Source organism: Neodiprion lecontei, chromosome 3 (genome assembly GCF_021901455.1).
Source record: "Neodiprion lecontei isolate iyNeoLeco1 chromosome 3, iyNeoLeco1.1, whole genome shotgun sequence".
Lineage (NCBI taxonomy): Eukaryota > Metazoa > Arthropoda > Insecta > Hymenoptera > Diprionidae > Neodiprion > Neodiprion lecontei.
This window is the reverse complement of record NC_060262.1, coordinates 36,265,199-36,280,497: the sequence shown is the minus strand read 5'-3', so window position 1 is coordinate 36,280,497 and position 15,299 is coordinate 36,265,199. Positions and strand designations below refer to the sequence as shown.

The window sequence follows — 15,299 nt, the reverse complement described above, 5'->3', positions numbered from 1 at the left end:
TCGTCCAAAGGATCAGACTGAGTCTTTGGGAAGAAAAGATATATTTGAAAGATAATGATAATAAATAAGGGAGGATAAGAAACTTAATTGAAACTAGAAGAATAATCGTAGTGTTATAACGTGAGTGGCGCTGTATCGAAAGAAACTGAAAAGTAAAGAAACAGTGTTAATTCGAAGGAAGGAGTAAACGGAATGCGTTTCGTTATTGTAACCGAACAAGTCGATTTGAGAACATGGCGCGAATTAGGCGCTGCGGACAAGATTACACGAATTAAACGCTCTGAAGAAGGTTGCACAAAAAGAGGGTACTCATTGTCAACCTTTTACGTAACCAAAATATGCGGTCTTTCGATGATCAAAGCTGATGTCAACTCGGCGCTAATCAGACGAGAAGTGAGCGTCGCTCCGCGGTGGCGCTTTTATAAGAAGTGGTTGGTCGTATCGTCGAGCGTTCAGCGGTCGCTCGGTGACGTCAAAATTTTAGTAAATAGCGACCGACGGATTCTCTTCTCCCTTGCCGAATTATGCTCTTGGGTGATCATTCGTTCATTGTAGGCGGGAGTGAATTCGATAGCGTAAATTTATACATACCGAATTTATTAGTTTAATTACAATAAAGAAACAGACGTATAACTATAAGGCTGTTAAACAATAATGTATAAAGGGAACGATAGGGTAATTTATTACGGACGATCACCGTATGTATAAGTATATACGTACTCGTTGTTGATTTACACCGTGTAAGTAAAGGAGTAGAGAAGAGCATGCTTCTAACCTGCGCTTTTCCACCTGCCCATTCTCTCCTTTGTGTATCCCCTTCCCGTCACTCCGTTGCTTGCTTTTATTTTCAGCATCATTCTCTATCGCCGTAATCAATTATCAGACTCGATATTAATGACAGTATCGCTGTTGTTCATCCACCCACGCAACATTATTATCTATCGATTGATATGGAGAATTATCTCATCGTTCCTACTGAGCCTGAATATAAAATTTTTTTAACTGACAAAATAATTCCCGTGTGAAAATCATCACAGTTTTTACGTGACAGGCTTCAAGTAAGTTTAGGGTTGAAAGATCGGTGGAAATCGAGGGAAGGGTGAAAAGAAAAAAGGACAACTAAGGTGGCAGGTGTCGAGGGACGTGGTGATTAAGATCTGCGGATCATTTTCTGTCGGCAGAAAATAGATCTAAACATCGGCTACGGCTGAAAGGTTTTTTTTTTTTTTCTTTTTTTTTTTTACGTCTATTTTTTAACCGGGAAAATATGGCGAAGAGTTTGCTCATCGCTGAATTTTCCGTGAGAATACATTTCCGTCTCTGTCTCATTTTGTTCTGAAACTCGTGAGAGGCGTAAAAAAAATTGGAACGAAAAGGCAATGAAAATTTTTGCAATTTTTACGGTAAGGTGGATATAAAACATTATGGCAATCAATTACATCGGGATGCAGGCAGCAGATAGGCGCAGCTCGCGTGTATTTATTGTTTGTTTTTTTGGTTTTACTAAAGTCTACGTTTTACGAGATTTACGAGTTTACCCCTTCGACCCTGATGGATAGATATGACGTCACAACCACCGGCTACGACGCTCAACACAACCTTGTGTTTGGATTTTGATTCTTTTTTAATTTTTATTTTTTTTTCTTCTTTTCATTCTGCATTTTTCGAAACGACAAACCATACCGACGTCAACACTTTGCTTCGCTGCGATTAATGACAGTATTTACGTATTGTAAAGATACAATCGCTTTGTAATTTAACACCTCCATAAAATGCTCTATAAAATCAGTGATAAAGCATCGATTTTTAAGAGGTGCCAATAAGCTTTCGAAGTCCGCAGTAAATGCTTCGTTACAGTGAATGACAATGATTTAAATTCGATGAAACGATATAGAACATCTGACGAAGATTATGAAAAATGTGATCGGGTAGATAATAATTGTACATATTAAATTCGAGTAAACTTTATTTCAATCACGATTATCACGTATTATAATTGGATGGTATTAAGCGATAACGTCAAGTTGAGTAAAAATGCGCCGAGCACCTCGTAGCTCATATAAATTTAACGAAGGCTTTTTTTTTCTCGAACGTCAGGATGATATTGTTGACGGACCGTTCCGAAACTGATCATTACGAATGGCATTTTCCACATCAGGTGAAAATTAAACCTCATGATCCGTTTCCTCAATACTCCCTAATCACGTCTCGCTAAAATCAAGTTGCGGTAATAACGATAAAAAATTACGAGGGTTATTAAAATTGTTGTTGGGGTAACCCGACGAAGGGCAACCAACCTAACCGTGGCACAATATAATTATACAAGCTGCGCCTAGAGCACAGGAAATTACTACAGTTAGCGTGTTTCACGGGTCCCGCAGACTCTTCCGTCATGTGCGAGTCGTTGCCAGAAGAGACGCGGTCTTACAAACGCTTGTGCATAAAATTTGGCCAGTCATTTTCGCTGTGCAGAATAGAATTAAAGCGTCTCGCGTCGCGTCGACTCGGAACCTGCAGCCTGATATTTAGCGGAAAATGGAGAGATATGGCAAAGCCTCGGACGTAATCTTGACGTGATGAAACTCGCGGGGTAAATGGGCCAGTTCCAGCTTTTAAAAAGGGTTCAACTTCCTGCCTACGCTGCAACTGCACCGTGATTTATGAGGAGGACGAGTCCTAAATGGCTAATTAACGCGTCGGATGGCCGGTCGGCTAAATGGCACGCGACCAAGGCTTTTTGTTCCCTCGCACTTTCAAAGCTCCCGGTATGAGGACCGAGACTGCGATTCATCGATAACGGGCGTCGACGCCTCGCGGCCAAAAGGAATTAGTTGAATAACCGTCATCCTGAAACGGAATTGCCTGTATATGTATTTGGGTACAATATCTGCACGTAATTATAGTGCGAAATTCGGAATTTCATCTTCTCGCTGCGACGTATCGCAAGCCCCATCTTCCTTCCAAAGACGACGAGGGAAAATGCGAGCTTCGATGAAAGCTCGAAAGTCAATCTTACTAAAAGGGTGTATGAGGTATACAGTCCGGTATAATGAAGCAGAGTTTAACAATCAACGATAACCGAATCGAGTTCCAATTTGTTGTGTAAAAAATCTACCCTCTGATTGGTTTCAAGAAAAATTGAAGATGGTGAACATAGATCGTTCGGTATAATTATTAATCTCAGATGAGTTACATTATCCAGTATTACACCCCTTGTTGATGTCAAATTCGTGTAATTTGTCCCATTTCAATGAATAATAGAGCTCATTTTGTTCCTAAATGAATTCAGCACAAATCACCTGACATGAATTTATGACAATATGAATGTATTTTGAAATAAATCATTAATTTATCGTACAAAACCTGCGGCTGTATTGATTCGGATCAATTCTTCTTTCGGTCAAGCAAAAAGCTGAATAAAAATTCAAGCTCACGTGATTTACGCATAATTCATTTACAAAAAAAAACACGAACGACGATTTATCGAAATTGGATATACGGTGCATTTGAAAATTTCTTTTTTGAATAAATAGAGGAAGAATAGGAATTAAGGTATCTGTCCCAGCGAATCTATTGTATTTTTTTTTTCTTCTAATTTATTCGTTAATTTATTTTTTCTTGCTCCTCCATATCAAGAGGACATAATTGTTTCGATCTAACTCAACTCGACGAATCTGAGCTGCGCTTGTCCGGCCGTTGTTTCGCGATTCTTCGATCATTTGGAAATGGTCTTCACTTAACGGTACGCCTATGATATATTCTTAGTGGGAATCTGTGCTCGGGCACGCAACCCCGCTACTTTTATACATTATACTTCCGACATTTACAGTCGTGGGCGTAACGCATCCACTTTCCTTACTTCATCCGGCCGGGTCGAGCTTCAGGGAGTAATGGAACGGAAATATTCGACATTCGTGTTTCCCCTAAAAATTCATCAGACCGTTGCCTCGGTGCGTCTTCATTTTTTACGGTCCAAGGAGAAAGCACGAGGCCCGCAAATCTCGCGAGACAAATCGAAAGTCTTCCAATTTGAGTAAAAGAGATTCTTCTTTACAATTCTCCTGCAGCCCGATACCGCCTGCAAGCTTCATCCCTCCCAGATGTAAAATTTTCTACACAACAGTAAAATGACAAACTGCTTTCAAAGTACAAGATAAATTTAAATGCTTGCTCTCTTCGTGCTGGTTTTGTGATTAAAAGGTTCGTTCCTGCAGTGACTAACTGGGGATCGAACTGCCGGTGAATAATTGGTTATCCAATCAGCGCGAATCAGTCCCTGAAATACAGCCGCTCGTTGATGCCAGAACTACGAGCTTACAGCTTGCCACACTTCGATGCATTCCGTAGCAGCTAATAGTCGCGACCAGCCTCGAATTGCATTGCTGCAGCTTGAAGTTGGTAATAATCGACGAATCGCAGCCGCAGTGAGGCCTTGGTTACAATTGGGCATGCAGGCGGTAAATTGCATTCGATAAAAGTCGAGATTTATAGGCAAATTATCGAGAGATATACGAGTTTGAAAAAAATTAAGAGCGAAAACGAAAAAAGAAAATAAAAAACAAACACGGTACTGGATCAATCATCTCGCAACAATTACCCAATCCAATTCCGTACCAGCATCTCCGATCCATGTGTATATATAACGCTAATTCGTTAACGTTCTCTTGTACATTGAAATCCGATTATATTAACGCTTTTTCGATCCACCCGCGGGGGCAGGACACGTGGGTGTAAACCATGGATTAAACTGATGAAAAAACAAACAATCCACCACCCCGCGACGTATATTGACGTATCGCTAATTGACGCTGCTCTTTAACATTCAAGCATTCAAAGTCGAGCATTCCATAGTAATCCACTTTGATGTAACAGATAGAATTCCATGGGGTGCAGTGTTTCTCCCTGCAAGCTAGCGGGAAGAGAATACTCCACGGGTTTTTATGGGCCACGTATCCATTTCGCGGTGAAAAAGTGAGTGCTCCGCATGGTGGTCGTGTATATATGGACGATGTGTATGTTTAAAACAAGGGGGTATCTGCAGGGAGCGAAAATGAGACGCCAAATGAGCCTGTCTGTCTTGCCCCTTGGGATCGGGTCGACGCCCGAGGATCATTAGGGCGAGGAAACACAACGGGTTTCTTTCAGCTTCCATGCCACCCCATCCCCTTGCATTCCAACCCCTGCCGCGAGCCTCGCCTCGACAACGTGACCCGACATTTTTCTGGACGGAGCAAAAAACCGTCGGAAGAACGACGACGTCTTTCGAATAACTTCGTCACGAAACTGGATGACAGGCGCCGAATGATCATTTTATCCTAACAGAAACGATGCGCGGTTTTGTTCAACGGAGCAAATTTTACCCAGCCTTTCCCGACGACTGACTTCCGCGGAAGCTATAATTAACCGGCGAATCCTAAAAGCGGATGACCCTAAATGGCAATTATTTCCGATCAGATAGCTACGATGTTTTCTGCTAATTGATCGGTCAATTTTTTCTCGAGAGCCCCGAAGGATCGTAATCGCATCAACCGCCTCGGAAATCCATGCCTGATTTCGAGTCACAGAAATACTGGGAAAGTTTCAGACGGAAGGAAAGCTCGGCCGAACCGTTACCATTTACCCTAAAATCTTTTCGACACTGCGGAAATGGAAACGAAAAAAACTGGAACTCGACGGGGAATTTTCCGACTAATTAACCCGGCGATTTTACCCCCAGATTACGCAATCGTATACTGCATTAATATCGAGTTTAGGCGACGTTTGATCTCGAGGTCTCGGGGGGCCGGGTGAAATTAACCCGGCGTCTTCGGCGTTGTCCGAAATAACCATAAACCCGACACGAGGTCTCCTGTATATACGAAAACGTGTCGGCAGCGAATGAACCCACCGAGATCTCCGTGAGCCTGGAGATTTACACGAAAGGTTCGCTGAAATCTTACGACCCTGTCCATGTTTCCATATAAAGTGTATACGAGATATAACGCGGCGTCAGGACAGAGTCTTATTTCTCTGCAGGGTAACGACGTGAGTATATACCTAGTATAATGCATCCGTTTTATGGCTATGAATACTAATCAAAGCTGCCGCAGCTTAAAATCTAATAGAAGGAAGATACGGTGTCACAAAGACGGTGTAACGCGACGAGAAGTCTAAAAATGATTAACACTTTGTAGGAGAAAATGTTCCTCTGGGAGTCGGTGAAACCATTCCGATTTTTTCACCCTTCATATTTTCACCCCTTTGGCAAAGAGACTTCTTCTGCCTGAGATTCCATTCTTTCGGCATCCGTCTACTGATCCCAAGCAAGGACACTTGAGGTAACGTTGGTGTCTCTCTTATCTCTTCGTTTTGACTTTCGTGTGACCCTCCTCAGGGTCGCGCCGCGCACTCCTCGACCACCATCCACTCAATCACAGCCAACTTCGCGTCTGTGCCGACTTGAAAATTTTTCACAACTATCACTGCGTCGATTATAGATCGAACCGATTCAATTGCTGGCGGCGGCGTTTCGTTCGAACGCGTGAAACGGGTCGAGTGCAAAAGGTCTCGATTTTTCGGATCCAACGACCTGAATGTGCGCAGAAAATTTGCAATTTTTTAAAACTCTTTCGGGCGGAATACCTACGGAATTGCGGATAACAATCGCGGCGCATTTCCGCCGAGTTTTTGGCTACGCTGCTTGCTGCCTGCTACTTCAAACATGTATAGCCGCGGCTTCTATTCGCTCTTCGGCATCCCCTCGTCTTCGTGGTTCGAGGACACCGAACCACTTCAGACCATTCACGTTCAACAATGGTGTCGTTCGTCGGAACGAATCGAAGAGAATGAAAAAAAAAAAAATTTTTTTCATCGAAAACTGCGGTGTGCCGCAAAAGTTTATTAGATATCTGCACCCACCGACATCCCAGTCTTACAATCACTAGCTTTAGTTCAATTTTCGCAAGACGTGGATAAAACTAGTTTGAACTTCGGAGCTAACTGTAAACGGAAAACATTCTATTTGAACTACCCTAATTCCGGCATGGACGAATGACGTTTCTTTAAATAAATAAAGTTTGAACGAAGACTAAGGATTGTCGTTGCCTTCGGATTCTACGTTTGCTTGAATTCTATGATACGTGCAACAAGGAACGGCTATTCGGCAAGGCACATCTATTTGGCCTTGACCTCCGAATCTGACCTATTCTTCTTCTCCGAAGGGTGACGGGGCTTACGCTATGACCTATTAAAATATCGACGCCAATTGCACGGCTTTCGAGAATTTAAAGAGATGTAGTAATATGGAACGATGGAACAATTCACAGCGCAAAAATTTACCCCCATGCCGAATAACATTACATTTGGAGATTTTGAGAATCCTCTATACAAGATCGATCAGTGAAGTTGCACTCAGAAATTTTCCGATCTATTGAATATGATGGGTCAATGATTGTGCGATTGTTTCATATTTTGCCGTTGGGATTGAGATTGATAACGGATTATGATTCGAATCTGACAAGTTGACAACGAGGATTGCCTTCTTTTTTAACAGGAACATATTGTATAAAATTTATATCATACCAAGAGCAAAATTGATGGTCGAGGATTGAAATGGACCCGAAGCCATTGAAAAAGTCCTCTACAAAAACATTATTGTAAACAAATAATACATTCGCTCTAATACCAGTCGTGATGAAGTATACGATCGTAAAATTCGTATACGATAAAATTTTTCATGTTGACTTTTCGGATTGGTTCGCTCGGTACGAATTTAATCCAATATCGACTTCGGTTAACTTGATTCTTCGGGGTGTCTGTAGATGTAAGTGGGTATGATAGCCCTCCGTAACTTCTGTTCTTACTTTATACCAGCGATCGTCGTTTTTAGTATCTCTTGAAGCAGCCAAGGAATTGATTTCTTTTCTCTCTTTCTTTATTATTTGCACTTACAATAAGTGCCGGAGGGTAATAAAATTACAAACTTTCAAACCACACGCTATATATTTTATTATCAATTTTCCAAATACATACTATCCTCGCACTCCGAAGCTACGTATCTAATATAGACGACTGCGAAAAGTTACACGCTCGATTAATTTACTGACTGATTACAGATAAGTCTAGATAATATTTATTATGCTGCATTATCGATTCGTGAGGAAAAATGTTTACAGTATTTGCGTGTAATTTGGGCAACACTAAAATGAGTTTTGGCAAAATTTCTAACTGCATCAAACGATTAACTATTCAACTCCGTAACACACAGACACTTATAAGTATAACATTCAGGCAACATCGAGAATATAGACACTCATGACTTGTCTTATTTCTAATCCCCAAAAGTTAATACATAACGCGCGAAATCAATTGCGGGAATATTCATTTAAACACTCGGTTTTCTCCCCTCTAACATTAAGTTTGCAAATCACAAACACCAATCACGAAAACGCTATAATAACGTGACTAACATGAACAACAATCAAACTCAACCCGTCATTCGTGTTCGTCAACGTTAACCACATCGAAACCCAACAGCTAATGATTAATTCGTAATGATGAACAGATGGGCTCATATCCGCTCCGCAGCTGGACAATAGAGAAGCAACCTTTGGCTACTCGTAAAAATCCAATAACAGATAGTAAACCGATCATATTCAGTGCCTGCCTGACGCTTGGTGAATCAATACAACAATTTTGAAAATGTAATTAACTCGGCATCCGTGAATTCTTGCAGTTATTACGTGTTTCGATAAACATATAATTCTACGTGTACCTATGGTGAAATAAACTATATGTTATAGCCATTGATAATCGTCGTAATTCCGCATCCAACTCTCGGTTGAATATCTGTTTTCATAAAAAAAAAATCGAAGTACAATTTAATTATCGTCATAACACAAACCGCACATTTATTTCCGAATATTATAATCAGAGAGTAATTCTCATACCGTATTACTATCGTTAAAAATTGTGGTGGACGGAATCGTAACGCAGCTAATTTATATCCCGTGTTAATTGCAGGTTAATTGCCACAAAGAAAAATACATTCGTTTCATTAGCGTTTCCGCTATCGCAGCTTTCCCAACAAAGATAGGCGTCAACGTTGGATGAGTTGTAGAATTTTTCAGAAACTGAGATCTCTCATTGTGCTTTACGAAACTGAGGAATCATCGTGTATTTCACGTACACGAGTGAAAAATCGCAGCTGAATAGCGACAAGGGTTGAATGTGCCGTCTGTAGAAGTTTTGTCTAGTCGCCGAGCAGGCAGTAAAACTCGATCGGTTCGTTGTCAGCTTACGGTCCATTGTTGGGTGGATTGGAATCATTTGCGGCAGCGCATCTCGCGTTGTTACCACTCCAATCCAGATAAGCGGAAGAGCAGCTTCCACGTAGATCTCGGTTCGCCAATTTTCGAAGAATTTATCGCAAGATGAACGGTGCCGAAGTCGGAAATCTTGTGTTCATCGCTGGCCGTTAAAGGAGAGAATTTTCACCGTTAGTTTCATGGATCCAGAATGACATTCTGGGTATAACTTTGCACATACGGAAGTAACCTTCTTTTGTGTAAGACTAATAGAATATTTCACGAGTAATTAGCGGGTGGTTTTGCGGCCTAATTAATCGTTCGTTACAAATACATGTATTCTGCGGACGAATTTCGAACGTGAAACAGGTGAAAGATCGATCCTGCGAAGCAATGCGAGGGAGGTGGATGGCGGATGAAATGATCCGTGAAAGAATGCACGCGATTCTCGGGCACGAAGGTCGTTTTAATCTAGTTCAAACGACGCGCCCCATTCCAGATCAGCTCCAACGAACATAGTGACAATTTAACAGGAATCCTCGGTTGAACTCTGAGCGTCGAAAATCGACATTGCTGAATAGTCTCCAGTAGAGTTCGGAGTGTTTTATTGCCGCTAAAAAGCTGGGTCAGAGACAAAGGGGACGAAGAAATGAAGGAGACATGTAATCCCCTCATTATATCAAATATAGGTAGACGTAACGAAATAATCAACTCTGGATTTTTAGTAGCCCAAGGAAAGCTGTGTAAATCAAGACAAAAAATATTCCAAGGATGAGTAAAGATAATGAAAAAAAGACCATGAGAAATGTGGAGAGGAAGATTTTTAGCATGCGGCGCTTCATTGACTCCGGTAAAAAGTGTCCCGGCAAGAAAAAAAGGAAACGAGTATCTATACTGATATACGTAATATAATATATATACATGTATACAATATTATAATAAAAAGAAAATTTGCGGTTCGACCTTGAAAGAATATACAAAGTCCACGGTGTATAAGAAAAAAAATCCATGTAAAGAGACGAAGATTAGTTGCGAGTGTTGTTGAAACTTTCTTAAAAATTGACCGGACCGAGCTTTCAAGATGAACATTGTCCGCAGGAGAAAAGCTCGCGAACCGTGAAAATGGAGACCTAAATTCAAAACTCCGAAGACGCAGACTCTATTAACCTGGGACGAAAATTTGAGATGAAGAAAAAATTGAGCTTGAGTTCTGCGAAGCAAAGGAGCTTACAACACAGATTGATTCGAGGCGAGCTGATTCGTTCGATCAAATTTTCTACGGTAAAGCAAAATCCGTGCCAATATTATGTGAGATATTTGTCACGTAACATCGAGTAAAAAATCGTGATCAATTTGAAGCTTCGGCGTCTCGTCGCGTTCGAACGATTTGTAATCGAATGGCTCGAAGAGATTGTCCGTGAGCGATGTGAAATATTCAGAGAACGTGAACGGCCAGGTTCCAGGCAGGATCCAAGTGACGCTAACCTTGTGATTAATGCTAATCCGCGCTAACTCGACTAGCGTTAAATTTCACCAGCCCGCAATTTTTGCCGAGTTGCAGAAAAACCGCGAAGCGGGATTATTGAACTGTTTCGAAAGCCGGTCATTTCTTTCTTTGAAACAATGAACCACGCGCCTGAAATTGATTTCGGATCTTCTTTGAAGGGAGAGGGACGAGAAAGCGGAGGTTTCCTTTCGAGGAGAGAAGCCACCGGGTGTGATCCGCAGATTTTCACAACCGAAGCATCACCGAACCATCAAAAGTATGAGTATATAACCCAATAAAGTTTCCAAGTGATGGCTCAAGGTAGCAGCGCTGCAGGCAAAAAACAGAAGCTGGCTTACCGAGAACGAGGCATAAGCCGAAAAGTTTCGGGGGCATAAGGCAAACGGTCGCCGAAGTAGGTAATGGGAAATTTGATGCGATTAAGTTAACAACGGCTATTCGCTCTCTCGAAGGTTAATCACTCGCGGCATGATTTCGAACCGATAAATCTTAGCAGACGACTCCGTTAAAACGAATCCCACGTCGTGACTTTGCTCCCAAAATGAGAATTATACATCCGCTTTGTTTATATCGAGTCCCTTTCGTTTCAGTTAAAGATTAATACAACGGGTTCACGAAATTGGAAGTCTTTTATTCAATCTGACAGTAAGAGTATTTTTAATTGAACCTTGAAACCACGAAAAAGTCATGTTGCATTACTCTAACAATGGCGAAAAATTGATCTCGCAATTTCAAATAGAAAGACAATTAGCTTCCATTATTGCTGCGGTTACACCCAGATCAGGAAAGGTTCATTCGAATAAGAACCTGATGATGTAAATTCCAGTTTATAGGCCAACGAATTATGTAATCAAATCAGAAGTACTCGTTCCAAATAAATTACGTTTCGTTTAGAGCACACGTCAGTGAAACTTTTTTAATGGACATGAAATTTATGGTATCGGTAAACGTTCGTAAAACAAGTATAACGCTACTTCCTGTTCGAACAGATTTTACTCAAAAAGTCTTTAGACACTGGTTCTAATCGTGTAAAAAATGAGTGTCCTCCAAAACCATCGCAAATTTTGATATCAAAATTTCAAATAATTAGAAATGATAAAAAAAAAATATGCTTATAAAATAACAAAGACGTTAAAATAGAATATAAAAATTCTTTCAGAAATTGAATCTTCCCGCATTTATTGTTGAAATAATTCGTATGAATACGAACAATCGTAAATTAAAAGAGTTCGGAGCTTCACCGACTTGTCCTCTAATCGCATATTGACATTACAGTAAACTTTATTCCCTCGAAACTGTTCCAACTTGTAAAAATCGTAACTTACGAGATCGAAGAAACCGGACGAGAGGGGCTGGCGTCGCGACGCACGGCGTCACGGCCGCGGCCCGACTGCGGTTTCCGACGCCTTCGAAGGGACGACACAAGTCGGCTTCGAGGTAAACATAAACGTCGTAACGTCTGACGAGCACGCATACCTGTAACGTATGGGAGAAAATGCGAGGTAGGATCGGGTCGATAAACGAACTGGACGCGATTACTCGGGAAGGATGAGTGTCCATTAAAGCGGCATGAGCGAGGAAGAGATAACGACCCGCAAGCTTTCACGGTAAAAACGCGAGTCCGTGTTTGCCTGAATGATACGACGCCCGCTAGGCGGTCGTTTTGTTAAAATGCAAACAACATTCAGCGCGAATATTCGCGTGCCGAGGACGTTCTAATTACTGTCGTGCAGCTAAGCCGCCGTTGCTGTTCAAAGTTGTCATTGGCGATAACATCGCGGCCAATTACGTCTCACAATGTCCACCTTTTCCTAATCGTTGCGATATTTCACACCTGCTGGAAACACCCGACACTCCGCTTTTCGATATTTGCTTTCACCGCGATCTGTCCGACATTTGACGCTTTCAATTTCCACTCGAGTTATAGTCTCGATTACCGGAATCCGCAGGCTTGGATTGCGATAAGCGGTTACTAAATTCTCCGAATTTCCTTGTACAGGCACGTTTAAAAACACACCAAATATTACAACACTCTCTTGTACAGGAAAAAATGAGTTTGCGAACAGTTATTTCCTTCGTCGCGTGTAGGGTGCATTATTTTTCATATATTTTCCACCACACGCTGCTGAACGTAAAAAGTTTTACCACCCGCGTAAATCGTTCCTGAATTATGCGAAACTCTTTTGCGACATGAGAAAATATGTGCACAATTTCACGGTTGTTTTCTTCTCTTTTTTACCCTCCTCATTCAATTTCGTGAATTCCACTTTGGATATGAAACTTCAAACTCCGCTTTTTCGCTTCTTGACCCACGGTAATTTCATTCGTGTAATATACCGTTGCCGAGGAGTCAATTGGGCTGTGATTAATGACGGTAATAAAGGTCCGAAGTCACTTACGGGTTTGTGAGTTAGGATTAGGTTGGGTTGTATGAAAACAAGTATAATCAAGTTGCGAATGTATTATTCAATAATTCTCGCCATACTCGTTATCCACCTTAACGTCCGATTCACCCGGCTGTTTTCCACGCATCCAATAGTATCTTATGCGTAACATTCGACACACACACACACGCACACACACATTTTCCGCCAATCGATAATACCTGTTTGTTCGGCAATGCGAATTCCATTTTCAAAACACGTTCGGTCGTATTCAATTTTACTACAGCAATTCGTCTCTTCGTCCATCCAATTAGAAACTCTTTCTCGATCCATCGTTAATTGATGTATACATATACTCGCTGCATCGCGCTACTCAAAATTCCAAAGATTACGACGTTTCATTGGTTAAACGGTAAGGAGGAGGATTCGTCTAAGCAAAATCAATTCTGTCGGTAATTAGGAGATAATTACGACATTACCTCATTAGCCTTCATTTACTACGGGTCTCGGTTTCAAAGGGCGAGTTGATCGTTTGCGTGGGTTTTAGGGTCTCTCGTAGCCGTTATGAACTCAATTTCCACTGCCAAATAACAGCGCTATCCTGCGATGAGCACCGCGCTGTAATACATAGCCAGGTATATTTCCTCCGGCTTGAACGTTACTGTTGCTCGGTGATTCCCGTCGAGATTTAGAAGGCTCCGAGCTTGATCCGGTTCATCAAGACCGCCTCAAGGGTGGCATATTAGCATACTCCTTACTATCCTCGAGTCATTTTCTGTACCATCGTACGGAGTTCCAGAATGTTTTTCGCCACCGTTCCGTTACACCGTTCATTTGCATCTTTACGGTCGTTCGACTCGGTCAATCATGAAAATCGCGCCAACTTTTCATCTCCATCGTTTAATGACGCGCATTCCTATAATTTCGTGTATTATCTCGAGAGAACAGCTCGACTCGCATAATTCACTGGTTAGCTATTCCGCAAATTCCCGGTGCTTGGATCAATTCCAAAAGCACAACGTATTCCGGGAATTCCATCTACGTTCATCCAGTACCTCTGAACCCCCGAGCGATGTGTTCCGGAAAATCCCAGCTAAGCGACACGCTTCGGAAATCTAATACAGTTACGAGGTTTAAACGTTTGTCTTGAAATTATGAATGCTGGGGGTGGGAAATCTTACACCAGCGACTTTCGTTGCCACCTGTGGCTGGCTGAGGGCACGTCGGCGACAAGCGGCTTCCGACGGGTTCGGTCAGGATTCCTCGAGAAAGTTTGCATCCCGCCGGGATTAAATTCGATCTTACCCCGGGCTAAATTGTCCGTGCCGTTTATCGGCACTTTCCTTTACTTGAAAATTCTAGTTCGAAGGGTTGAATTTTTCCGCACTCATGATGAAAGTACCCCAGGTGCGTTTCACCGATTTTACTTAATCGATGATGTAGTACGTGAGTTTTAACAAAAACTATCACGTTGTTACCCAGAAATTGAACAAAATCGATTTTCCAGGTTATATTTTAGAGGTAATTTTTATTCCCTAAACGCCCGAATTGGTGCGTAAAAAAGGATGTGTCTGGGAATGAACATTGTTTGCAAAATAACAGCGAGGAAACTCCGGCCATGCTGCTCGACGCTTATTCCGTTGAAATATTCCTAAAGTATCAGCGTTGTTATTATTATATCTGCATTTATACATCGTGAAGTTTGAGCCCGGCGTATTTGAATTTGATCCGCATATCAAAACACGAATGTTTTTGGCATCTGAAGAACAAACGGATCAGAATTGGATCCTGCCGATCTCGATATTCGGCCGAGCACAATGATAAAATGCGAAGTGACACGCGAAATTTCGAAACTCTGCCAATGGAAGAATACCGCCATCCATGAGACAGACTGTGCGGATGCTTCAAAGGTGCAAGATACTTGTCGAAGGTCGTTGAAAGATATTGCAAGCTATTCGAAGAATATTGCAAGCTAATAGAAACATTCATTTTACCTGTTCTCTGAATCACTGACTTGTCGAAACGCATCTGTGACCTTCTATTGCAAAAGAAAATCAATGAAAAAACAACTCTGTACACCCTGTCGCAGAATTGTGCCAATTCTACCGTTTTCTTTCATACAAA

At 41.6% G+C, this 15,299-nt stretch overlaps 1 protein-coding gene and 1 long non-coding RNA gene across 4 annotated transcripts in view; one reads left to right on the top strand and one right to left on the bottom strand.

The window, feature by feature from the left end:
* The window catches only part of LOC107217462 (neo-calmodulin), an 82,609-nt gene that overhangs the window by 27,449 nt on the left and 39,861 nt on the right, over nucleotides 1-15,299 (top strand). The gene's annotated exons all lie outside the window — the stretch shown is intronic.
* Nucleotides 7,962-12,344, bottom strand: LOC124293386. Its single transcript, XR_006903334.1, has 2 exons — nucleotides 12,117-12,344; nucleotides 7,962-9,447 (listed from the first exon to the last, which is right to left on the bottom strand). It is a non-coding gene; the product is annotated as an uncharacterized LOC124293386 (long non-coding RNA).